At 45.5% G+C, this 26961-nt stretch overlaps 1 protein-coding gene and 2 long non-coding RNA genes across 11 annotated transcripts in view; 2 read left to right on the forward strand and 1 right to left on the reverse strand.

Annotated features, from left to right (window-relative positions):
* LOC135374478 (caspase-7-like) overlaps window positions 1–26961 on the forward strand; it is a 319855-nt gene that overhangs the window by 148128 nt on the left and 144766 nt on the right. The gene's annotated exons all lie outside the window — the stretch shown is intronic.
* On the forward strand, window positions 1556–12584 carry LOC135374481 (uncharacterized). The gene is made up of 3 exons (XR_010416920.1): window positions 1556–1586; window positions 6007–12208; window positions 12415–12584. It is a non-coding gene; the product is annotated as an uncharacterized LOC135374481 (long non-coding RNA).
* LOC135374480 (uncharacterized) lies at window positions 9384–16579 on the reverse strand. The gene is made up of 4 exons (XR_010416919.1): window positions 16196–16579; window positions 15582–15863; window positions 14962–15172; window positions 9384–10244 (listed from the first exon to the last, which is right to left on the reverse strand). It is a non-coding gene; the product is annotated as an uncharacterized LOC135374480 (long non-coding RNA).

Consider the following 26961-nt stretch of genomic DNA (forward strand, 5'->3'; position numbering starts at 1 on the left):
GACTGGTGCATATTCTACATGAACTGACCCACTTCCCAACGTGCGAAATACGTAAAAAGCTCTTGTCACCTAACCCTTGACAGTCCCAACGGGTGCATATTCCAGATCAACTGACCCACTCCCAGCGTGCGAAATAGGTAAAAGGAAAATGATAGGTAAAGGAAAAAATCACTCCGGTGCGGGTGACTGGGGCAGGACGCTTGCAGAGGCAGGTGGCAAGCTGGTTGGAAGACATCAGACGAGATGGCACACTACCATGTGGATATGCGTGTAAGAGAGAGAGAACAAGATATTAGCGTCATTTAAAAATGGCAACACTGTTCAACAGCACGGAGAAAACAGTACACATCGGGGAACAGGCGACCTGTTAGGCCTAACCACACCGTCACAGCGCTATGCAGCTAACACAAGGCGACAACCAGTGGGCACACAAAACTAAACGTACTGTTTGCGACATACTTGTTTGATATCTCCAGCCTCCGTAAAAGCGGGTTACCGAACCAAGTTGCTGTGCTACCGACGCCTTCGCCTCACTTCCGTTCCCTTGGTGGAGGCGGGGCTGCACAGCGCCACCAGACGGGAGAGATGGCGATCCGATAACTGCGCGTCGTGTGCTAGCTCCAAATGCGGCGACGGGGCAGCGCTTTCCTCGAAATGCGGAGTGGAATGGGAATTGTAGCCTGTTTTCATTTGTTCCTGTTTACTATTTTTGCAACATAGGTACACCGAGATTAGGCCACATTTGAGCAGTTCCTGCGGTCATCAGGACTTTTTGTGAAAGGTGTCACAGTAATGCAAGGGACCACGGCTGCTCCGTGAAACTGGCACAAGGGAGGGATTACCTCTTTTTGTTTACTGGTGTTATGGGAAGCAAGCAGGCCTCATTGGCTGGCTAGGATAAAAAAATAAATATTAAATTTATACAAAATAAGGAAAAGGGAACACGGGACTTCAGTAACGCGTTCGTGCCCCTCCACTCTCAATCACTGTGGTCATTCGCATGAGCAGGAAAGCAACGGGTTGTCGATCAGCGATGAGAACGTTCCTGTTTTCTTCGACTTCCCACTAAAATACTCTCATGGAGTCGCCACTCCTTTGAGTGAAGGAATTAGCGTTGCTCACTTGTCATTTAATTTATGCTAAAGCAACTAATGGTCACTAGATAAGATACACAAATGCCTCAGGCACGCAGTTCCAAATCGTTCGGTAAAATTACCTGGATCGCAATGGTCGCCAGACAGGACGGGTCTGATTCCATCTGGTAGAGAAAGTAGCCTCGTCGGAAAAGATTATGTTGGCTCATATTGCTCCTGTCCCCAGGCCCAGTGTAAGTGGTCTTCGGTGAACCTTACGCGGAGAAACTGTGCTGGTTCGAGAAAAGGGGTTTCCTGACAGCAACTCGTTCGTTTCTGAGACGCCTTTGGATAGTCCTTGTTGAAGCAGCAAATCCAGTGGCGCGTTTTTGATATCGGCAACGGTGCTGAAGGGGTAATCACTGCTTCTTTCCTTGTGTATCTGTCTTCGTCGTCGGTCGTTGCTCGAGGCGGTCGACCTCGGGGCCCATCTTTCACCCGACCCTGCCTCCGGTAAGCGTTGATGATCCTATCTAGCGTCATTACGACGCACCCAACCTTCGCAGCAATATCTTTTTGGCTCATCCCTGCTGTACTCATCCCAATGATCGTCCATCGAGTGTCCTCCGGAATCCTCCGCACCATATTGGCAGAGGAAGTGCTCTGGGACAGCTATTTCGTGAAAACGTTGCTTTTATATTGTTAGCGCGAATGCAAGGACCAATGAATGGTCAAAACACCTCAGGAATAACATATGGGGAACAATCGAGAAAGTCTTGATAAGCCTCTCAACACTTTCTTGATTTTTCCTAAGGCGTTGTTCCGCCTTCTACGCTTCCCTGACCAAGCGAATGAGCGCAGTGATTGAGAGTGGAGGGGCATCAACGCCTTACTGAGGACCCGTGTTCCACAGCGTTTCTTTTCCTTATTTTGTATAAATTTATTATTTTTTTCTTTTATCCTAGCTAGCAAGTGAGGCTTGCTTCTTCACTTGACACCAGTGCCTTGACTCGCCTGTGCCAGTTTCACGGAGCAGCCGTTGTCCCTTGCATTACTGTGACACATTTCACAAGAAGTCCTGACGACCGCAGGAACTGCTCAAATGTGGCCTAATTTCGGTGTACTTATATTTCAAAAACAGTAAGGAACAAAAGAAAACAGGTTACAAGTCCCATTCCACTCCGCATTCCGAGGAGAGCCCTGAGTAGTGGTATATATAAGATCTTATAACAATGGGCCGCTCAGGTTACATGCGACACGCACACGCACGATAAGATATATCAGAAAACAATGGAAATCATGTATCGATAGTGTGAACAATGGGTTCCCAGGTTTCAATAACATGCGCCGCCAGGATAAGGTAACGGTTAACTCAGGTAAACAATGGGAACTCACGTGTCGATAGTGTGTGATGGGCACCTGGATGCACGTTTAATGACATTTAATAACACGCAATGACATGTAATAACGCACAATGACATGTAATAACACGTAAATGACATGTAATAACACACAAATGACATTTAATAACAGGCAATAACATCTGATGACATTTAATAGTATTTTTCCGATCGGGTTGACGTCAGTCCGTCACCTAGTTTGGTTGCCGCGTCAGAGCGCCAGGTAGTTTCGGTTCCCACCAAGTGCCCTCTAGTTTTCAAGCCTTGGCCGTCTGTAGTTTCGGTTTCGCTTTTAAATGAATGGACGCCAAGCTTGGTTGCTCCACGTGTAGTTCTGGTTTCAGTTTCGAATTCCTAGGTGTTGCCAGATGCCCTCTGGTTTCAAGCTGTTGACCGACTGTAATTTCGGTTTCAAACCCCAGCACGCTAGTTTCGCTGTGACAACGTCAACGCATTTTCTGGCGATATAAATTAAGCGTACGCGTAGAAATTTCATCAGAAAAAGAAAAAAAAAACATGGTTGACCAGTTCTATGTGAACCTGCTCTCAAATGCATCTTTGGATGTGTTTCCCGACAAGACAATGAGCAAGTTCCGAGTAAAGCTAGCCCATCCACAGACGTTGGAGGGTAGGTGGGAGGCCACTTTAACAGAAATCAACATCCCTTTTGCGATTAAAATTGTAACTGACACAGTCAATAGTATATCGGAAACGACATTCCTTGGTTCTACGATTGAAGCAACAGAGAAGGTCAAGTTCAACGCTAATGAAAACATTCTCTTGCCTTTGAGACAATTTTTAGCAAAACATTTGCAGTATAAGACAAGAATTATACGTGGTAGCGGTCATTATGAGATACAACTTCCTCTGAACTATGGTTTGGAAATTAGCGCAACTCTTGCCGCTAAGCTTGGCATGGCTGAAAAGATAATCGGCTGTGGAGAGTTGGACAGAGGGTCACCCGTGAAGCTACTCAAATACCAGGTGGATACGGAAGAAACGATTAACATAGTTACCTATCGTTCACGAACGGTAAAGTATGAAGTTCCAGAAGGCTACTACGAATCGGGGAAGGACCTCGTTAATTCCATTAACCATGCCTATCGAACAAAACTTCATTTGTCGCAAGATGCTCGTCTCCTCGTATGTAACCCATACAACGGAATTTGTCACCTGGAACGCATGAACGATGGCTATGTGAACTTTCATCCTTATTTGGCTTTGATGTTGGGCTTCGGAAAGAGGACAACTTTCTCAAGTTATGCAGTCGCCGAACGAGACGTTTGTCTATTCCCTGCTCAAAACTATATTTTCATATACTGGGATGTCATCGAGAACGAATTTGTGGGTGACGTGACAGCACCACTTCTTCGATCGATACCGTTCAGAGTCCAGGGTAGGAACGATGTGATGTCTTATTTATTCACAAACCTCTACTATAAATATGTATCTGCGAAGGAATTGACAACCATTCAAATCGAGTTGGCAAACGAGATAGGTGATTTCATTCCATTCATTTCTGGCTCTGGACGTGTCGGGTTGACGATCCACCTACGTAAATGTATATAACAAACCCACCATGTTGCATAGCACATTTTGGTGCAGGCAAGCGAGAGCATCTACCACACTATACTGCTCCCGAGCTTTATCAGATTGGAGGAGGCATATTTGGTGACGTATTGAGGGGTTTCTTGCCCATACTGACCAAGAAGGTAGCGCCATACGTTGGAAGAAAGCTCCTTGATACTGGAAGACATATAGCCGAGGAAGTCCAGCAAGGAGCATCATTTCGAGAAGCCTTCAAGAAAGGAGTAGACCGCACAGTGCATAAAGCTCGTGACGAGTTACTTCAGAGATTCACAGGGAAAGGAAGAAAACGCAAGGCCGTTAAAAAAGCTCGACCTGCGGAGAAGCGGAGGAAATCCTACTTCTTTACTTGACAGAAAAAAAAAAGAAATGTCTATTGCAGTAGTGCATAAAGATTCCTGTCTGTGTACTACAAACCAGCTGGAACTCTTCTCTCTTCCACCTACAAACTTTGCTTTGGAGAAGTGTGAATACGTCGAGCTTTTCCCAGTATCTGCTCCGACATTAAGCGGAGTGATCGAGTACAATGTTCCGGGACTCGGTGGGGGCTTCTTTGATCTTCAATCCAGCTTTTTGCATATTCAGTGCAAGATCATTCGAAAGAATGGAGATCCAGCGGTAACTACAACAAGCACTTCAACAACACCTGATGCAGTCATACCTGTCCAAGCGTTTGGTTCATCATTGTTTCAACACGTACATATCTACCTGAATTCAACCTTGGTTTCGAGTTTCGAACATTATGGCTACCGTTCCTACTTGGACATCATTACGAATGCCAACAATGTAACTCAGACACACACCCTTTCAGCAATGTTATACGAGCCAGACCCTTTAGGCACGAGTGAGGTATATGCTCCCACATCTGATTCAAAAGGAGTTTTCGCTCGTTACAAGCGAATCAAAGGATCGGCACTGTGTGACATGTACAGCCCAATCTTCAGCGACATATGTCAACAACAAAAGCTCATTCTTAACGGAACCGACATACGAGTTGTGCTACGTCAAGCGTCGGATGATTTTCGTCTCTTGCAAGCTGATGGTTCAACAGAAAAGCACACTGTGGAATTTTCACGTATCGTGCTCTACCTCCGACGTGTTCAGTTATCGCCGAGTATACTTGTTGGTATAGAACGAAGACTTCAAACAACACCTGCAGTATACCTTCTCCGAGGACTGGAAATTAAGTACAGAACCATCGCCCCTAACCAATCTCAGGTGATATTTGACGACTTGTACAGTGAGCGAGTTCCCTCCAAGTTAACAGTATTGATGGTCAGGAGCGATGCCTACCAAGGTAGCAGACCACGAAACCCATTCAAGCTTGAGAACTTCAAACTAAAACGAGCACTACTGGACGTTGGTGGACAACAGTACACGGATGAGTTCGACTTCCAACGAGACATCTATTCCAAAGCCTATATACACCTGCTTCACAAACTAAAATGCAAGGATATACCAATAGCTCCAGCTGCGTATGCAAAAGAGACATTTATGCTTTATTACCATCTGACTCCAGATGCAGAAGTGAATGCTCTTTGTCCTGTTGTTCAAGCCAACGTTCGTCTGACCCTAACGTTTGCTGCCAATCTAACAGAAGCAGTTACGGTGTTGTTTGTATCCGAAACACCTCGTGTGCTAGAAATCAACAAAGACAGACGAGTGAAATTTGTCTGAAAAATAAACATGGAGGAGTGGCAGTTCTATGCAGCATTCAGTAGACACTACTGCACCAGAGAACTGTTTCGGGGAACCTTTGCATGCAATGAAATTGCGAGACAGGAAGCCATACCTGGGATTTATGTGATTAACACAGCTCCAAGGAGCAGTAACGGTGAACACTGGACCATGACTTATGTTTCCGGCGACAATGTGGTTACGTATTTTGATAGTTACGGCATTCAGCCCGTCTACAAAGAATTCTACCAATTCATTCATCCTACCAGGTCATTTTACTATAACAAGAAAAGACTTCAGGGCTATGGATCAGCTACATGTGGCCTCTACTGCCTGTATGTAGGCAGCATGCTGGCTTGTGGATTCTCGCTCCGAGAGTGCACTCAGAGATTTTCGTCAACGAACTTCACACTGAACGACAAGCTGGTACCCGTCCTTGTACGGAAGCAATTCCCAAGAAAGACAGACAACATGTCATGTTGCAGTGTACTTTGACACAATAAAATTGTATTTATTTCCATGTCGTTACAGGCACAATCTTATATATATAAAAAAAAACAGCATTACAACAACAACAGCCAGGTAGGGCAACATATGCATAAAAACTGTCTACATCTTTCCATTGGATGCGTACCCAAAGGGTAACGTGTGGATACCATCCTCACAAATGAAACGCTTTGTGTCTAGGGGATTTAAAGCTACTTTCGTAACACATACACTTTTATTTATATTTTCCTTGCGCACAATGAGGTTCTGACAAACTTTGTACACGTCACCAAGCTTAAGCGAGTCTATGTACATTGAATAATGCAACTTCTGGGCTTCACATTGTTTCACCCCCTTAGCACGATTGTATCGTCTTTTACTATGGAGGTCTAGTGCATAGAGCTTTGGTTTCAGGCAACAGAACCCTAGGATGTGGTCGTGGGGCATTTCGTTCTTAAATTTTCCTAGCACCATCTTGTTTTTCGTAGAATACATCGAGTCATCACAAGAATGACCAGATGTATCAAGGTGGGTATCGGCGAGCTCCGCAAGGGCCTTCTCATCGCTCAGCATCACGATATAAGAATCTGTGTCCATATACAAGAGCCTTGTGTCCGGGGCTACCCAAAGCAAGTTGTTATAATAAAAGTCATACATCATGACTTTAGACAGCTCGAGAATAGTGAACCCCAGGTACAGAGGCTGTCGCATACGGACTATCGATTGAGCGAACTGAAATAAGACTACGTTAGAGCTTAGAGCCCTGAATTGTTTGAGGTTCGGTTTACGCAAGAATCTCAACACTTGCTCCTCGGAAGTTGCTAAGCGGCAGTCGACGAACTTTCGTACATTCATACATGTTTTCCCATATACGGAGTTAATTAAACACTTGTACAGGTTATGTTCGAAGGTATTGGTTGCCTGCTTGCGTAGTTCATGATGGAAGTCAACATAGGATCGCAGGAATGGTTTTTGCTTGAACCTGAGCACCCGGTGAATTTTCTCGAGCCGAAGACCCAACTGTAGGTACAACTTTAGACTGCGATAATGAAGAAAATACTTCTTCTTGTCAAGCAATGTAAGGAGTAATTTCGGTTCTATATCATGCTGTGGGAGGTTAAATTTTTTCATCAGGTCTTTCTGATAATCCGAAAGCAACTCATACGGGACGCTCATTTTTTCGGGCGCTAGCGGTAAATCTTTATGTCATTCGTGGAGCTCTTGTACGTAGGCCAGGTCTACCTCTAAAAAATAACCAACGTCTGTATAATCTGCAACAAGGGTTACATCTAAACCTGCAACCTCTTCGGGTGACGGCCATTCAAAGCCTCCGAATGGGAGTGGTTCACGCATCACTGTGCCATAGAGTCCATTTATGTCCATGTAATGAATTATGGTCTTTGGTTTTTCGGGATCGTACTGCTCTGTCCCTGGAACATTTGCAGTGGCCATTCGCGTTGAACACTGGGTCATACCACCACGCAGACCCCGTTCAATTAACAGATAGGCATCGGGATCGTGGATTAAATCCAGATTAATCCGGCTCATTTTTAGTGCACAAGACATGCTTAGCCCTGGGAGTGACACGAAATGAAGTGGTTCAATTTTGTGCGTCTCCAACGCCCATATTCGGAAGTTTTGAAACACGTCTGCCAGAAGCAATGCGTCCGTCAGAAGGTACAAATCCGAGTACTCGCCCAGGCTCTTCAGTTGAAATTTTTCAAACACATTTTGCGCATGGCGGTAATCTTCCTCGCTCACTTCTGATCCGTTCAGTTGGTTAAAGAACTGGTCACATGATGGCAAACAGGGCTCGTCGTAACGTTCAAAAGAGGTAACGTAGTTATAACAGAAAACCCCTTTACGTACAACCAACCTGAAGTAGTCCTCCTCTGCGAAAAACTGACACAGACACCTGAAGTTAGATTCACCTTTGTCACATAGATTTTTCGTCAATGTGTCGAGACTAGCATTGAGGAAGCTTAACGAGTCTATGAAGCGGAACACACCAATGTCTATAGCCTTAAACTTTTGACAACTGGAGGCTATCACTCTGATGTCTGTCTTCCGAAGCAGGTGCAGATGAGCTACTATGAATCCGAGGTCATAATTGGCATTATGTGCAATGATGGGCACTTTCCGCGGTATCCGCAGTTTCAGATTACATCCCTGACACAATGACTGGCGAAATTCTCCACTTACGTGATCATGGTCTCGCACTTTCTGCTTCTTAGTGAATGGTTCTTTACATATGTTACAGTGAGTGGCTTCAGAATGTTCGAGTTCGTCTCCTGGGGTCATTTGCAAGGGCACAGTCTCGTGCAACATCGCATACAGCTCATCATGCAAATTACGCAATAGTTCCATGAAAACGGAAACGCAGTCTGCACCACGGTAAATATGTTTCTTCAAGACATACGAATCGCACGAGCGTATGACGAGGAGACAGAAGGATGAAGGGATGTGTTCCTCGTAGACATTCCCGCCTCCCGAACACGGTGATAGTACACTCTCAAAGTCGTCTACACAGTAGAAGGGAACTTCCGACATCAAATGCTCTCCGGCAAACGACAGTGTCTCACCCTTCTTTGGAAAAATAGTCTTGGACACTTTTTGTTGTTTACACATTAGTAGATGATCGGCGAGTACACCCGGGGCTGTGAAACCCATCGTACACCGTTTGCAGTGAAAATAACCAGGTGGTGTGAACAAAGCATTGAAATTAGTAATGAGTACAAAATGGAAGTCAATCAGCAGTAGGTCGACATGCTTCTTGCACTGGTCGTCGACAACCTTAATCGGGTAAACATATTTTTCATCTTTGTCATAACCGTACACGTTAATGCTCATATCGTTCTGCTTCTCAAACATTTCTACATCTTTCGGGAACACTACAGGAAATGTCTGTGGAAATACATATTGAGACAGGTATGACCTGTAGGATGAAGCTCTGCGTCTGTAAGAACCCTTTGCAGGATGTAGACCGGCAAGTACGCAAAATGCGAAACACATGTTCTGTTCACCATCCTCGTGAAGGTCGACACTCAGAAGACACCGACACTTTTTTTTCAACTCGTTTGGCAATTCAAAGTCGGTACATCCAATGAGCTGTGGTGCGAGACGACCGACATGAAGAATGCAGGCGTGAATTCGAAATAAGAAAAATCCGGATCCTTGCATTTCAAGCTTTTCTAAATTGTTGGTGACTTCAGTGCCTACTTCAATGACAGCACGTTCTACGTCTCGTTCCGACCACAGCGTATGCACACTCGAAGGAATAAATTGAGTGACAAATATGATCTCATCCTCAGGCGTATGTCGACCGAGTTCCGCCTTCAGCAAAACATAAAAGCGTAACGGAAATCCGAAATGTCGAAGTACACTGGCAAGGTAGCGTCCGTTTTCATGAAAGAATGTGCTGACATCCTGCCCGTCGTCGTCTCTGTCATGTAGATGAAGCTCATAGCGGTTGGTATAGTTGCGGAGCGTACAGAGTGTCTCACAAAATGGGATACAGGGTGTTGCAAGGTTAGGAACGTTAGCCAGATGAATTTGAAGTCCCAGCGCTGTAGTGTAGTGCTGCCGATCGGCCGGAGGACAAAGGTGGCATGTAACCATTTCTTTTTATTTTTTTACTCGGATTGACCGAACACGATGTCTGGCGAAAGAAGACGTTTCCCGTCTTTTCCAACTCGCTCTTTCTTCTCCATCCAGAGTCCGCTCGTGTTCCTCATGTCTTCGATGTCTTGAGTGCCTAGTTTATGAAACCGAGCTGGAAGGAACACCTTTACGTGCTCGTGATCCTTCATAATTTCTACGTAGACCGCCTCGCCATACCTCGTTTCAATTTTGTTAACATCAACCACATCATACTTGATGTTTTTAGGAATTGTCGCCATTTTTTGAAACTCTCCACATTTCTTTAGCTTGTCAAGTTTATGCAAGATCGACGAAGACATGATGCTTACTTGTACACTGATGCAATGATGACGACGATGATCCTTCGGACACGTTGGACCGGCTGAAAACAAAAGGAGCACATGTTAGAACACTGCAAAATATTTCATCATTCTGAACACCATACCTCCTCAGAAGGAGGTTCGAGAGTGAAGGAGCTGAGCGTCAGACAGTTCTTATATAAGAAGTTGCCAGCATGGCAACCTTGAGGAGTCTTCTTTTTTTTTTTACATCGTCAACTCTGCAGTCGAACCTACCTTTGCAGTTTGCTTTTTTTTCCTGAACTTTGCAAGCACGGACTTGTTTATCTAACGAAACGTATCTTGACCAGACTTCATTCCCTTGCACGAAATGATGGTGATAGCACCTTTTAGGTTCGTGACGCCTGCCTCGGTGTCAATTTCAGGGGCTAGTCAAAGTGGGAAATCCACCTTCGTGGCACGACTAATTAAACACAGAGCTGTCCTCTTTGACAAACCGTTCAAGCAAATATGGTATATCTACCTTTATAAGCAGCCGGTATTCGATACCCTTCCTCAAGTAAATTTCAGTCAAGACATCCCTGCAGATCCGGAGAATTATAGCCACTCATTATTTATATTTGACGACTGTTTAGCCGACCGGCAAAGACTCAAAGAAATCTGCAAATTTTATATCGCCGGGTGTCACCACCTGTCAATCACGGCTGTGTTCATCTCGCAATACCTGTTCGTCAACGACCCTTTGTATCGCACAATACAATTCAATAGGACGGCTCTCGTTTTATTTCGTTCACCACGCACTACAGACCAGCTGCGTATGCTGTCCAGGCAGATTTTCGGGCGAAATGATTTGTTGCCCACGATATATAAAGATGCCTGTCAGAAACCATACTCATACTTAGTTATCGACTTGTCTCAACAGAGCAACGATCACTATAAGGTGTGGACCAACATTTTCCCGGATGATCACAGACAGATCGTATACAGGTCATGAAAAGGCTTAACAAACACATTCGTTTCCTTCGTATGATCGCTGAAGCAAAGACAGGGGAAGATCGTTACAACCTGATTCAACATGCCAGCAGGGAACAGCTACACTCTTAGAAATAGGTCTTCTATCGTGCCGTCAAGAGCTGCCGTGTCTTCTAGATTCACGCTCAAGGCCGAAGTTTTAGACGGCAGATGCCCACGTGACCCGGGAGAAAAAAAAATACCATAAAAAATTGTCTTGCTTTTTTTGGCGCGTACGCCGTGTAGAAGACACGCTTATCACGTGACCAGGAATCGGACGTCGTGAAGCATATTTCGTGTTGTCTAAATTTTTGCCGTGGTTTCTATGGGCTCGGAGTGATCACCTGACCGGCTTCGAGGACCGGAATCACGTGAACTATGCGACGGGGCCAGACATGCTGGTGGCGCGGCACTGGTCACACCTCTTCTTCGGTGCCTTGCCGCCAGCGTTTCCTTGCTTTGCTGATTCTGGGATTCTATTACAGGTAAAACACCTCCGTTTAATAAATTTTATTGCGATAACTATGCTAGCAGCACTACTATTGTAGTGGCTACCTGTTATTTCCCCACGCTTCTAACGAGCATTTGGAAGGTGCAGGTGCGAATGGAAGTGTCATGGCGGTCGTGGCAAAATGTCAACGAAAGTTATCTGGTGATGCTTGAGAAGTTGAGTTGTAAAGGTATTCGAGAGACGCTAATGTGTTATCAGCTGTATCCGGTTTGTAGCTCTGTTAGAATTGCCTCTAAACGTGTACTTCACGAGCGCTAACGCTTGTGTATGGCGCAGGATGTTTTTGTCATTCGGGGGCTCGTTCCGGCCGTGGTTTGAGTAACCATTCTCTGTCTCAACTGGCCGCAGTGGGTATGGACGTCACCAACGAAGACTTCACTGGTGTTCAACGTGCCGCCTGGAGGGAATGTGCGTGCGGTTCATGCCGAAGACTGACAGATATTAGCCGGAACACGGCACAAGTGTTACCCGGAACATGCGTCCAATGCTAACAATCACCTGTCGACCATGACCGCATTCAGTAAGGTATCTCTTTGATCTCTCCTCCTACATACTTGGAACTGCCATGGTACCAATGTACCATTTTTCTCTCCTCGCTGCCTACCTATCATCGTTTTAGTATAAGCTATAGTTCGTACCCTTTCACTGTTGTCGATAGTGACTTTTATTACACTTAATGTTGTTCGTATCCACTTTGTAATGCGTCTTTGTCGTCGTTTACTTTGTCACAGTTACGCCTGGAAGCAGAATTCCGATTCGAGGCCAGGATGGGAAGCATGGAGGAAACGCTGCACAACGGGTGACAACTGCCATATCAACCGCCCCCACAAAGAGATGTAGAGTCACTGCCACAATTTCACAACTTTGCCGAAATAAAGTCTTCAATCCCCTTTGAAACAAATTCTGTTGACTGCAAGCATGCCTGCCAAGCCTGCGCCGGGGGGAGGGGAAGCAGTAGCACGCGGGGAGGGGGAAATGACGGGGAAAGGAGGAAACTGTGAAGCATAAAACAGACGCCACTTTTGTGGCTTCTACGAGGGAAACCACGTGATGCGACGTCATTCCCCGCGCTTTCGCGTGGTCTCTACGTAGAAACCCCAAAATTACCGTTTTTCGGGTTTCTGTAGAAGACACGATAGAAGATCCATTTTTAAGAGTGTACGAACAATCAGGGAGATTTGTATGAACATCTGCAAAGGAAACATCGACGTACCGCCGAAAGTTAAAAAGCAATTGCAGCCTTTTGCAACACCCATTAGGACACTGGCTTCCAGGCAAGACCGTGCAGATGTGAAGAAAGTTAAACGGATTCTTCATCAGTCCGGCGGGTTTTTGCAATTTTTGTTGCCACCCTTGTTAGGTCTCGTTTCAAGTTTAGTGGGCAAAAGCAATCGGCATTTAAATAATGCAGAAATACGAGCTTGTTCCCTATCGGGAGAGCACTATTTCGTCGATATTGAATAAACAGGAGCCTGATGATATCAAGGCCAAGGAGATCATCCAGTACCTGCACAAGCTATTGCATCCTCCCGCGAACACATTAAGGCAGCCTAGTGCAGCAGGTGAGGAGACAAATCCTGTGGCATCGACAAGAGGGCAGACACAGATTCAAGCCGGCGAGGAGGAAGATGCCATCGTTAATTTTATGAGCAGCGGCTACAAGATAAGAGCAAGCCAATTACTGCGTTTACTAAAACCCATGCTCAGCTGGAATAGTAAAACTTTTGAGCTCATTGTCAATGGTGAACAAATACCAAATACCAACGTTGTAGACCTTGTTTATTATTTGGTCACAAGAGCGCGAAATGTGTGGCGACCCGCGTATCTCGAGAGGATCCTACCACTATTGGCCAAGCTAAATATACCGACACTTATGGTACATCCATCTCGACTTGAAAAGGAGACTGCAGAGCCATCAGCCAGTAGTCCTACGTTCACACCTGAGACACCTCGTCGACGCATTTCTCCAGTTATCACAAGAGCGGCTAAGAGACTTCGAGAATGGAACCAGTATTGAACACGTTGGAACCGCAACAGGAACACTGTGGTTAACTTCGGGACGAAAACATTCTGGCGCATTTTCCCGCACGACACAGGAAGAAGGCCCTCGCCATTCTGCAGATGCTAAAGACCGTATTTGCGATAGATGAAGAGGGAAGGATTATCTGTCATTCTCGCGTTGTTCCAAGTAGTTCCGTCATCGAGCTTATAAAATACGAACTGCACAATCGATCGCCCTTTTGGTACAAAGGTGACGTTGCAGCCGTTATAAATGCCTACTTATCATTCGACGGACTTCGTGTTCGTGGAAGAAAATTGTGCTAATGGCTGCTTACGTGGACGTATACCATCCTGGTGCTCTAGGTGGTGTTCAACGACTCGCACGAGCGATCGGTGAAAAGCCGGCGAAGGTTGCCAAGTTCCTGGAAACCAGTGATGTGTACTCTCTCTTCAGAGAACTTAAGCGACCACGTCAGTTCCGGAAGACCATCGTTTTGGGTGTGAAGGATATATTCCAAATAGATTTGAAAGACCTTCAGAAACTGTCGAGATACAACAAGGGTTTTCGCTATCTTTTGTTTTGTATCGACGCATTTTCTCGTATGCTTGCTGTAGTGCCTGTGCAGAATAAACGAGCAGCGGAAATTATACGTGGACTGAGACTCGCTTTTAGACGTATTGGGACTCCGAGACTGATTCATTCAGACAGAGGTACAGAGTTCACCAATAAGTCAGTCGGAGCATTTTTAAAATCAAAAGGGATATCTCTCTTCCACTCTAATTCAAATACGAAAGCAAGTATTGCAGAACGATCTATTCGAAGTCTTATGACGCCACTTTATCGTGCTTTTGAATATCAGGGACATAAATCGTACTTGAAAATTTTACAACCTCTGGTCAAAGCATATAATCATCGTGTTCATAGAACTCTGTCGGCACGACCTGTGGATGTCAACAAAGAAAATGAACATTTATTTAGACAAAAGCTCTATCCTACTCCGAGCAAACCCCCAGAGAAGCCACGTTTTCGCGTTGGCCAGCTTGTCAGAATAGCAAAGTCTAGACACCAGTTAGTCAAAAGTTATCTTGGTTCGTTTACGCGTGAAATTTTTGTGGTGAGAGCAGTCAAGATTGGTTACCCGAATACCTATCTCTTACGTGACCAGCAGGAAGAACCTATTGAAGGTCAATTTTATGCAAGCGAATTAACACGTGTGCAGCCTGGAAAGGGCCACAGCATTATAAAAAGACGCGTTCGGAACGGAAAGGTGCAGTACCTGTTGCAACCTTCTGGAAGTCGTAGAAGGACTTGGGTTCCGGAGAACTACCTGCCACCACCGACGACGAAATGACTGGCGATCACTGGTCCGATGTCGAACAGCCAGCCAACGCTGGCGATTCCTGGTCCCAATCGGGTGATGATGTGTGCGGCATGCGGGACGTTACCCAGGATCATCAACTCCAAGGAAAATGTCGCCGTCCTCATACCTGTTGGAATGACATGTTAGAATGTGGTTCATCGAAGTCAACGGACGACACAGTGCTCGTCGCAGCATTTAAGATAACCAGAGACATTTTCCTGTTCCAGTCCCTGCCTCTGAACCTTCCCGCGAAAAAGACTGTGTGGGAGTCTTCAAAAACAATGTATGCCAGGGTACACAGGAAGTGTGAGCACCTATCCGACCACCCGTTCGACCTGGTCTCCGAATGGGGAAAACAGATGAGCTCCATATTCAGCTATTACGGTGATCGTGACGTCGACGTAATGCAACTGGTGACCGAAAGTCTATGTATCATGTACTACGCAATGAAGACCGGCTACCATTACCTGGCTGTGTACATAAACGACATGACAATTGACCTGTTGCAAAATAGGTTGTCACCCAAAGACGCTTACCAATAAATATTGAAATCCATGACGAGTTGTCTCATTTTACTGTAGGTCGTCATGGTAAATAGATGTCCGGAGATGTTCTGCTACACCTTGTCCTTTCTGAGTGCTGTTTCCCTGTTCGTTTTCGTAGCTACAACAGAATTTACAAAACCAACACTGAAACAGGGAAAATGCACTACCGTGACTCAGATTGACCATAACATCTACGTCCATCGATGTCCAGCTGCAGTAACTGCCGTACGCCTTTGGCTCAGCAATGGTCATCCGACGAGATACGGAGTAAATCTGTCGCAAAATGATACACGTCAACTATGGCATTGCTTGAAAGAAGCAAATGTCGCGCACAATTATTATAACTTCGAGTGCTCGAAGCTATGTGAAATAAGCTTCGAACCCAGGCAAGTAATAGAACGATGTCCCGGCAATGTGTACAATATTGCAAGACTCATTGGGAATGGAAAGCACAGCGGTTACGGTATCACTCTTTCGAAATCGGCTACCATGTCTCTGCTGTCTCATCTGAGCGAAACAATAAAAAGAATTTAAAACAAATACATGCCCGCATTTCATTTAGCTATAAGATACACTGTAACACAAGAATGGTTTGAAATACTCACATCACTTGGCTCTTACGTGGCACACTCACTGCTGGAAGCTCGTACGTGGCAGACAGCGTATACCACCAGTCGAAAATGCATCTTGCGAGGGCGATAACGGTTTCTTTTTTGTGTGTGTGTGGTTGGTGTTCCCAAAGAGCGTTTGGAAAAAGCCAGACGGGTGTTTCGCGGTTGTGTTATCATACCAAAAGAAGAAGAAAAAAGAGCGCGTCGGCAAGAGGTATCGCATTTCACATGCTGCTCCTGCGAAAGGAGAAGCTGTCCACGATGCATTCACGTGATCCTTCCTTCCCTTGAAATAAAACAAAAATGAAGGGTCTTATAAGCTAGCTGTCGACGACTGAGACCGATCAGACCTTCATCGACGACGCAACTTTGAAAGGATGTGAGTATACCTCTTGTCTTTATGCCTTTTCTTTTTGTTATTTTTATTTCGAAACCATCACAGCTGGTAACCACAATACGTAGTCATGCAATGCTTCTCGATTCGTTGTATGCTGTTGTCGCAATGCGCAACACAAGTTTGGAAATGTGTGTGTATAAAACACCTCTATTTTATTGTGATTGTTGTCACTGGGTTATTTACTTCCAAACGTCGTACTCCAATGCAAATGCATGACACAGTAACAGAGACATATCGGAAAGTGGAAAAACGTTAACCGATTCTTTGATAATGCTGCTTGTTGTTGTTGCGTGACACCTGATCGAGATTTGAGTCATCCTAGACTTTGTCCTGATTGAGAAGAGCATTCACAAGATGTTTCGTTTTCTCTTTGTTTTTGCAGATTGCTTCTGTACAAGGATGAAGTCAAGCAAGACTCTGGTAATTTGTAACATATCTTTCGTTAGTTGAATAAAAGAGTAGTAAAATAATGTGCTGAAATAAAAAAGGAATATATACAGTGTTGTCTGGTCTCTGATATACATCATTATTTGAGTGTACTTATCAAATGGGGGAAAAAATCATGCTGTGACGCGGCATTTATTTTTGTCAAATGAAACCGAAAGTACAGACGGTCAAAAGCTTGAAACTAGAGGGACATCTGGTAACCATTCAAAAACCTGCGTTGACGTTGTCACAGCGAAACTAGCGTGCTGCGGTTTGAAACCGAAATTACAGTCGGTCAATAGCTTGAAACCAAAGGGCATCTGTCAACGCGTAGGAAATCGAAACTGAAACCAGAACTACACGTACCAAGCTTGGCGTCCATTCATTTAAAACCGAAACCGAAACTACAGACGGCCAAGGCTTGAAAACTAGAGGGCGCTTGGTGGGAACCGAAACTACCTGGTGCTCTGACGCGGCAACCAAACTAGGTGACGGACTGACGTCAACCCGATCGGAAAAATACTATTAAATGTCATCAGATGTTATTGCCTGTTATTAAATGTCATTTGTGTGTTATTACATGTCATTTGCGTGTTATTACATGTCATTGCGCGTTATTACATGTCATTGCGTGTTATTAAATGTCATTAAACGTGCATCCAGGTGCCCATCAAACACTATCGACACGTGAGTTCCCATTGTTTACCTGAGTTAACCGTTACCTTATCCTGGCGGCGCATGTTATTGAAACCTGGGAACCCATTGTTCACACTATCGATACATGATTTCCATTGTTTTCTGATATATCTTATCGTGCGTGTGCGTGTCGCATGTAACCTGAGCGGCCCATTGTTATAAGATCTTATATATATCACTACTGCCCTGCCCTGTCGACGCATATGGAGCTAGCAGACGACGCGCGGTTATCGGATCGCCATCTCTCCCGTCTGGTGACGCTGCGCAGCCCCGCCGCCACCAGGGGAATGGAAGTGAGGCGATGGCGCTGGTAGCACAGCAACTTGGTTTGGTGACCTCATTTACAGGGACTAAAGATAGCATACAAGTATGTCGCAAGCAGTACATAAACAGGCTTGGCACGCTACGGGTCATCGCTAAAGAAGTCTAAACATGCGCTACGGCAAACACGCGAGAAAAGGCTTAACACGAGCGCGCTCAAACAACGCACAAACATCGGCAAATGACTCGTTGGTCACCGCTAAACAACTCTAAACATGCGCGTACGGCAAACATTAGAGAAAAGGACCGCGGTAAAACAACGCGCAAACATCGGCAAATCACTCACCTTTTCCCCCGCGGCGACTGCTCCATCCGACAGCCAGGCAGAAACTGAGCGGGCGCGGGGACTGCGGAGCAACCGAGCGCACGTCTGCTCTCCGTGGCAGCCAGCGAGCGAGAGACAGGGGCGCCGGGCCGCGGCAGCTACACATGCGCGCGCGCGCTCCATGCGCCCTTTGCGCCGCCCGCGAGTGGTGTCGGTTTCGGCTCTCTGCTCCTTCCACTGCGCGTGATCCTGGCGGCAACGGGTGGCTTCTTCGTTTCGGTTGCGCTCTCGTTTCTTTGCGCGTGTTTTTTTGTATAAAGGCAGCGCACACTGCGCTCGCGTCATCATTCTGACCGATACGTAGAAAACACCATGTGCGATTTATTCTCCTGCGTTTCTCGTCGTCGCCAGTGTGGTGGCGTCACTGGTGGCTAACGAAGAAGCGCGAGAGCGCGTACTTCATATTCTCATTCTGGACTTGGCTGCGTACTGATCACAGCATGTTTATTCCCTGCATCTCATGTCACGGTCATTAAACGGTTACACACCCACGGCTATCTCAACTGGCGACGAGGATTACGTACGGTAGTTCCTGATAAGTATCGTCTGCAACTTCTGAACACCCTTCATGATTGCCATGTCGGGCAAACAAAGATGAAAATGCTTGCCCGCTCATACATGTGGTGGCCAGGCCTCGATAAAGATGTCGAAGCCACTGTGAGACGTTGTCATCAGTGTGCAGCCATCGCAGCCCAGGAGTCCCCTGTTCCACTTCATCAATGGGAGCCGCCAGAGAAACCGTGGTTTCGGCTACACGCGGACTTCGCAGAGTTGCATGGGAAACATTACCTCATAATAATTGACGCATTCAGTAAGTGGCCAGAGGTGGTGCCTATGGCAGCAACTACAGCGACGAAGACAATGGATGCCATGAAAGACATTTTCGTGCAGCATGGGCTTCCACAGGTTCTGGTGACAGATAATGGACCTCCCTTCACCAGTCAGCAGTTTACGACCTTCCTTGCGGAACTTGGAGTTCATCACGTTCGTACGCCTCCATATCATCCGAAGTCTAACGGACAAGCTGAAAACTTCGTACGAACGTTTAAAACAGCGCTATCTCGCTCCGGTATGGAGGGGAGAGAAAATATCAGAGAGCTCCTGTTCAAATATCGCGTAACGCCACATGCATCTACAGGTCGTCCACCGTGCGAGCGGCTCAACAGCAGCCACTATCGGTCTGTGTTGGACCTTGTTAGACCCTCTGATTTTTCTCCGATTCCTACGTCAACGGATGCGGGTGCCCGAGAGCGACAAAGGCGTTGTCATGATAAACGGGCACGGGACCGATCTTTCGAAAAAGACGCATGCGTGTGGATGCTTGACCCGCAGAGGAAAGGTCACTGGAAGACCGGAAAAATTGTGGAAAAAGAAGGGAGAGTGATCTTCCATGTGGCGAGATGCTGATGGGAAGATTCATCGAGTACATAAGGACCATCTTAAGCTCAGGGAATCTTTGGAATCGTGGGAAAGCGGATTTTCGAAGACAACGGCAGATCAAGATCTTGTGCTCGAGGGACCGGGATTTCCTTTACCGTTCCCCGAAGTGGAGGGCCCACCATTGACTGACGGAAATCGTCATACGTTCTTAAGTGTTCAACCACCGAGGGATGGACAGGCTGTCGCACCTTCAAGTGAAGCGGCTCCTACGGGCGACAGTACACGCCGATACCCCTTGAGGATCCGTCGTTCAGTAGACCGCTATGGCTCTACTTATTAAAGGGGGAGGTATTGTAGTGGCGCTAGTGGGTTGGGTTGTGGACACTGAAGACGATGCGCGAGAGCTCGGCCTGGATCATTCTTCTGGCTGATTCGTCTGGAGACATAGGCTCCAACATGTATTGTCTCGTCCCTAGTTACTGGTATTAAATCGTTGTTATTCCCACGCATACCGACTATCTCAGCCAGGAAAAGACAAAAAGCGAAGAACTTCGCGAAATTATTCGCGGCATCGTGGAAGAAACCTTTCAAGTCCACCGCCTGGAATGGTTGCAAGCACGTCAAGAAATGCGTCAGGACAAGATGAAGACGCTCGACCGTATCTTAGCGGTGGACAGACTGACGAAAAAGAAGTTCAACTTAAGACTGGATAATCTGTATTAGGAACGTAGTTCCGATCTAAAGGACGACTACGACATGTAAATAAAAGCGATGCATTTCTCTACGAGTCTCAGTCCCTCCTTTTTCTTCGTGCAACGTGTACGCACGCAATATGTCTTCCCCCGAACCTTTTCGTTTCCGTCATCCTTTTCGCTGCATCTTAAACGGCTCCTCCGTGTGCGGCAAATCTACTTTCGTTGTGAACGTGCTGAGGAGCCTGAACGACGTGGTAGAGAAGCCTCCGTCACAAATATTCTACGTAGAGAAATATGGTTCGTCGAGCATGCAGGGCGAATTTGGGGACCCTGTAAAATTTACCAAGGAGCTACCGCGAGAGTGGGACATGTCGCGCGCTACGCTCATCGTCGTCGACGATCACATGACCGACGCCGGTTCCTTGAAGGAGGTGACCGACCTCACTGGGCACAGACTGCCGCCAACGTACAACTACCCTTAAGCACGATTAATTAATCAATCAGGGCTAACTGGGACCCCCCACATTAATCACCATAATCCAATGAGGCATCACACTAATTGAGGAGCGTCTAACTCGTGTTCAGGCCAGCTGAGAGTTGATGGCAATCTGTGTCCATAAAAAGAAAAAAAACAGAGATAGAGATAGAGTGGAGAGAAGGAGTTTAGTTGAAGATCAACGACGCCATCTTGAAGAAAGCGGTCGAGAACGGCCGCTGACCATCGCAGGGCGACGGAGCACAGAGGCAGGTTTAAAGCATCTTCAGCTATGACAACAGGTTCTGGACATACTGTGACGTCAGCTGTGACGTCATCATGACACGTCTGGGTAGGTCAGGGTAGCTCTGGACATCTGAGGAGAAAAACACTCATAATATAGAGACTGGGAAAGCAAGAGTAAATACGCTAACCATCAAAAGCTAACAACAACAAGAATTAGTTACCCAACAAATGAGCCCAACACAACAGGAGCGCAGAACGATGCGATTGCGAAAAAATTGTGCGCACTTGTGCTTGCATTGCAATGACTTCAAAAACGGAAGCATACGCTAATAAACTAAGAAAAAGACACGTATAAAAAGACACAAATAATTATTACATAATGCTAAATACTCAGGTACATTGTCCCTGTGTGAAGAAAGCACTGAAAAAGGACACATAATTTATCTTAAGCGAGAAGGGAAGTTACTTCTCCTCGAACAGCTTAATACCATAAATTTCTGAATTTTTGCAAATAAAACAAAGCTTGAACAGCGCTACGAACGTGACAGACACATACTAACAAACAAACAAGCACCGCTATTCATTTCTAGTGATAAAATTGGAGCTAAAGGCATGAACCACGCTACACGAACAAAGCACACTGCTTCAGGAAAACATATGAATGCACCGAAACACGACGGGCTTCGAGAAGTCATAAAATAGCATTCCCAAAACAAAGACTTCACCAGAATGAGGCAATTCCATTAAAAAACGCTCGGCCTATCCTACAAACAGAAATGCAAACGCGACTACCCTTATTTTTTAAACCACTATTTAACGCAGTAATACATAAATGTCTCACTTGTGTCACACGAAAAGACAAACACACACAGCACTTACTTGTCAAGTGAGGCCCCTGGTACAGAAAAGCGCGCACGCACACACTCACATTTTCACACTCCCAAACACAAAATCTCTTTTCACAACCACATAAATACATATTATTCCTCGGGCCAATAATTATCCTACCATCGTCAAAAGACGGCACACACATGTGTGCGAACGCAAAACAATAGGCCTTCGTGCGAAGAGCAGTGCGCTCCCATCAACACGCCTTATGCTGACCTTACACAACCCAAGCCTTTTCTGAATACATTCTGCTGGCGCTGGAACAACAGATTTTTCGCGAGGGTACTACAATGTCAGCTCTGCTTCTGTTTAAGTGATAAAACAGTGCGCCCGCTTGGGGAAACGTCAACGAGCGTCCAAACTGCGAAGCCCGCGTTGCGCTCGCACGGGGAAACGCGCATGTCCAAACCGCGAGAACGGGCCCGCGTGCGGCTCCTCGCGTGCGGCGTGGTTCGGGCGCACTGTTTCATCACTTAAACAGAAGCAGATATGACACTGTAGTACACTCGCGATTAATCTTTTATTCCAGCGTCAGCATAATGTATCCAGAAAAGGCTTCGTGTGTGTAAGGTCATCCCAAGGCGTGTTGATGGGAGCGCACTCCTCTGTTGGGTCTCCAAGCTTGCAGTCAGCGATGCTGGAATGTTTATTTGATTTGATTTGATTTTGTGGAATTATCGGCTCACCTATTTAGCGAAGGCCCATGAACACATGTTAAGTGGTTTGGTTAAAAAACGATGAGAGCTACAGTGTGTAGCGAATGATGTTCACATGTACCCGTTCCTTTCTATAGTATTCTTGCAAAACATATCGGTGCAAGGAAATAAAAGCAAAAAGAAGTGAAGTCCCTTCTGTACCATACCTGCTGTGCAAAAGCGTAGCACCATTTTCTCTTGCATGTATAGCGAACATTCATTCCTTTCTTCTTTTTTTTTTTTGGTTCGCGCCGGCCGAGTGACGATATCCTATTAGATTTCGGAGATCCGGAAAGGCCTATTGTTTTGCGTTCGCACACATGTGTGTGCCATCTTTGGACGAGGGTAGGATAATTTTGGCTCCAGGAATAATGTGGATTTATGTGGTTGTGAAAAGAGGTTTTGTGTTTGTGAGGGTGAAAATATGAGTGTGTGCGTGCGCGCTTTTCTGAACCAGGGGCCCCACTTGACAATAAGTGCTGTGTGTGTTTGCCTTTTCATGTGACACAAGTGATACATTTAGGTACTATTGCGCGAAATAGTGGTTTAAAAAATAAGGGTTGTCGCGTTTGCATTTCTATCTGTAGGATAGGCCGAGCGTTTTTAATGGAATTGCCTCTTTCTGGTGAAGTCTTTGTTTCGGGAAGGGTATTTTATGACTTATCGACGCCGGTTCTGTTGCGTTGCATTTGATATGCTCTCCTGAAGCAGCGTGCTTTGTTCTTGTAGTGTGATTCACGCCTTTAGCTCCAATTCTATCAGTAGGAATGAATGGGAGTGTGGTTTGTTTGTTAGTATGTGTCTGCCACGTTCGTAGCGCTGTTCAAGCTTTGTTTTCTTTGCAAAAATTCAGACTTTATGGTATTAAGCTGTCCCAGAAGAAGTGACTTTCCCTGCTCGCTTAAGATAAATTATGTGTCCTGTTTCTGTGCTTTCTTCACGCTTTGACATCGCACCTGAGTATTTAGCATTATGTAATAATTATTTGACAGCAGAAATGGGTGCCTTTGTCACAGTTTATTAGCGTGTGCCTCGTTATTTTATTTTTTATTTTATAGCTATACGAGCGCAAGTGCGTGTAATTTTTCACGGCTCTTTTCTTATTTTCTCTACTTTTACGCAGAAGAAAGCCTCCTGGTAAAAGCTGAATAGCGTTCAATCAGTGGAAGTGGGGTTGTTTGTTTTTGTTATATGTTGTTGAGTGTCAGTATTCACTTTGCTCGATACGTTGATGGAGTAGGCAGTGATCTTGTGATCACTGCCTACTGATCTTACCTACCTGCCTATTACCTACCTACCTACCTACCTACCTATTACCTACCTACCTGCCTATTACCTACCTACCTACCTATCTGCCTACCAGTGATCTTAATCTTGCAGGTTTTTGAGCAGAAATGCTGGTATCTGAGCACTGAACGGAAATTCCTATATTTCTCTGCTCCCTAAGAAAAGATGTACGTTGTTTTCCAAACAGACCGCGTTTAGTTCACGCGAAATAGAAAAATTAAGTTGTGTATGCTCTATGAAGATCCGCCGCAGGCTTAGGCCTTTTCCCCGATCACCAGTGTTTTCGCATTCGATGTCGCATGTCTCGACTTGTTCAGTAGTGTCTTTCGTGCTGCAATTTTAACCATTCGCTAATATCTTGTTGTTGTCGTCTTGTGTTAGCCGTTGAGCTTCGTAGCGACGTGAGGTAACGCTACGATTATTCCTGAGCGCTCAGTGTGTTTAATGCGTTGTCCTGTGTGCGTTCGTGCCTGCGTGCGTGTGCATTTTTTCTTGATTTGTGACGTCATCATGGCATGTCTGAACTTGTTTTTGCAATTTTACCGGCCGATAGTATCTTGTTGGTGTCACGTTGTGCTAGCCGTCGAGTTTCGTTGCGATAAGCGGTGATTCTCCCATTATTCCTGAGCCGTTCAACTTATACCCCTGTCAGACGGCATGCTCGATGGACTTCGGGGAATTGTCATTTGCAAAAAATGACCTCTGACAGCAGTGTCAGACGGCAGCTCAAAGGACCTTTCTAAGAAATGACAATCAACGCCAAAGGAGGCCCCCAACGACATTTGAGGAGCAGAAAGGAGCAATCTCGACAACAGTGTTATGCCATTGTACCCTCGCGCCCAACGCGCTACCTTTGCAGCTGAATGTAGGAAAACCTATAAAATGCGGATAATGGAGTGAAACTGTGTAAACGTATTTAGATCCTATTTAGAGAAGTGCATATAGCTTCTGCATCTTGATTTGTGGCGCACAGATCAACTTCAAATTGCCACAGCAGACAGGGAAAACGAAACCGAAAAAGGGAGCCGGTGAGGGCAGTCAGTTGAGGAGCACTCCTTTCCCGCCTCTCTGGCATGCGCCCCCGAACAAAGGTCATTTGAGAGGCCGAAGGCCATTTCTCGCAATTGACATTTGAAATGCTGTCTGACTAGGGTATTAATCATTTTCCCTGCTCACTTAAGGAAATTTGTGTATCCCTGTCCTGTGCTTTCTTTACGCAAGGGCAATGCGGCTGTGTCTGTGACATATGCAAGAATTATCTGGTGACAGAAATGGGTGTCTTTTTCTCAGTCTAATTGCTTGCGCTGCGGTTTCTTGCAGTTACAGCTATTGGAGCACAAATGCGTGTAATTTTCCGCGGCTCTTTTCTTCTTTCGCTGCTTTTACTCAGAATGTAGATGAGGGGAAACAGTCAGCATCCAGGTGGAGCAGAAGAATGACGCTTGGAGAAGGAGAGTTCATAAGAATTTAATTTGTTTATTTTTTGTTATATGTTGTTAAGTGTCAGTATTCACTTTGCTCGATATGTTGATGCAGTAAGCTGTCTGGATATATGGGTACTTGCGCAGAAATGCTGGTATCTGAGCGTGGAGTAGGAATTCCTATAGAGCATGTCTCCTTGCGCATTCCTGAGCTGCTGTCTGTGCGTGTGTGCGCTTTTTTCCTCGTTTGTGAAGTCATCATGGCATATTGGGGCTTGTTTAGCAGTGTAACAATTTTACCATGCCACTAGTGTCGTCTTGTGTGAGCCGCGTAGCGATGTGCGGTGACTCTGCGATTATTCCTGAGGTCTTAGGTCTTTTCCCTGCTGGCTTAAAGGGATTTGTGTGTCCTTGTCCTGCGCTTTCTTTACGCAAGTGCAATGCGGCTGTGTATGTAGCATTATGCAAGGATTATCTGATAGCAGAAAAGGGTGTCTTTTTCTTAGTTTATTAGTGTACGCTTCAGATTTTGAAGTCATTGCAATGCAGGCACAAGTGCGCAAAATTTTTTTGCCGTTTCCTTTTTCCACCGAGTTTACGCAGAAGAAAGTGGCATGGTACCGCTGAATTCGTGAGAAGAGTGTCTGTATGCTTTTTGTTTGTTAGATGTAATTAGAAGCACGGTGTGTTGAGGAAGTCATCTGATGCATCTGATTGAGGATGCATCTGAGCGCAGGACACACCATCCTCAGTGTAAATGAATTATCTTGGATGTGAGAATGCTTCACTGCATGACAAGGCTGAAATGGGAAGAGAGAGAGAAACAATTGGAGCGCTTGATTAATAGTGGTCCAAGTTACAGGGCAATTATAGTTTCCGTAGAAAGTAGAATTTTAAGACTCCTATGTGATAGATGAGTGTAGTTTTTGTGACAGTCTTTACAAACTGCAATGTGCAGTAGGAGTGCAATCATGTTCCCGTAATGGGGTTGTGTCTAGTCCTCCGTCGAGCGCGAATGGAACTTTGCTCCCAGGCTGTCGCGCCTTCTTGCACGCAGGTGTAGACTCAGACAACGAATGTATGAGCGTAGAAAGGGTCATGTATTACATAAGCCTGGTGATGATGTTGAGTGGTCACAATTATTATTTCAAAGAGCAGTGGTTGTTTACTGGTGTTGCGATTCTAATGACCATGATAAGCCTTTACAGTGAAAATCGCTAATACGCACGGTGCTTTTTTGTTGAATTCTAATGTAAGAATGAAAATCAGAATGTGATGACGTCACGCAGTGTTTCAGGTATCTCTATCAGTGCCTTGACGGTTACTGGAAAAAAGTGCAATAGAATAGCAATAGAATAGCAAAAGTGCAAAAAGCAATAGAAAAATGGTGTGCATTGCCCTGGAGGGATTTACGATAAGCACTGTTCTTCGAATAAGAAGAATGCGTGTGTGCTTAGAAATAGTTTGATCTTGGTTCTGCTTTGTTCAAGCGTTTATCTTCGCGTTTT

The sequence above is a fragment of the Ornithodoros turicata genome, unplaced genomic scaffold (assembly GCF_037126465.1).
Source record: "Ornithodoros turicata isolate Travis unplaced genomic scaffold, ASM3712646v1 Chromosome65, whole genome shotgun sequence".
Taxonomy (NCBI): Eukaryota; Metazoa; Arthropoda; class Arachnida; order Ixodida; family Argasidae; genus Ornithodoros; species Ornithodoros turicata.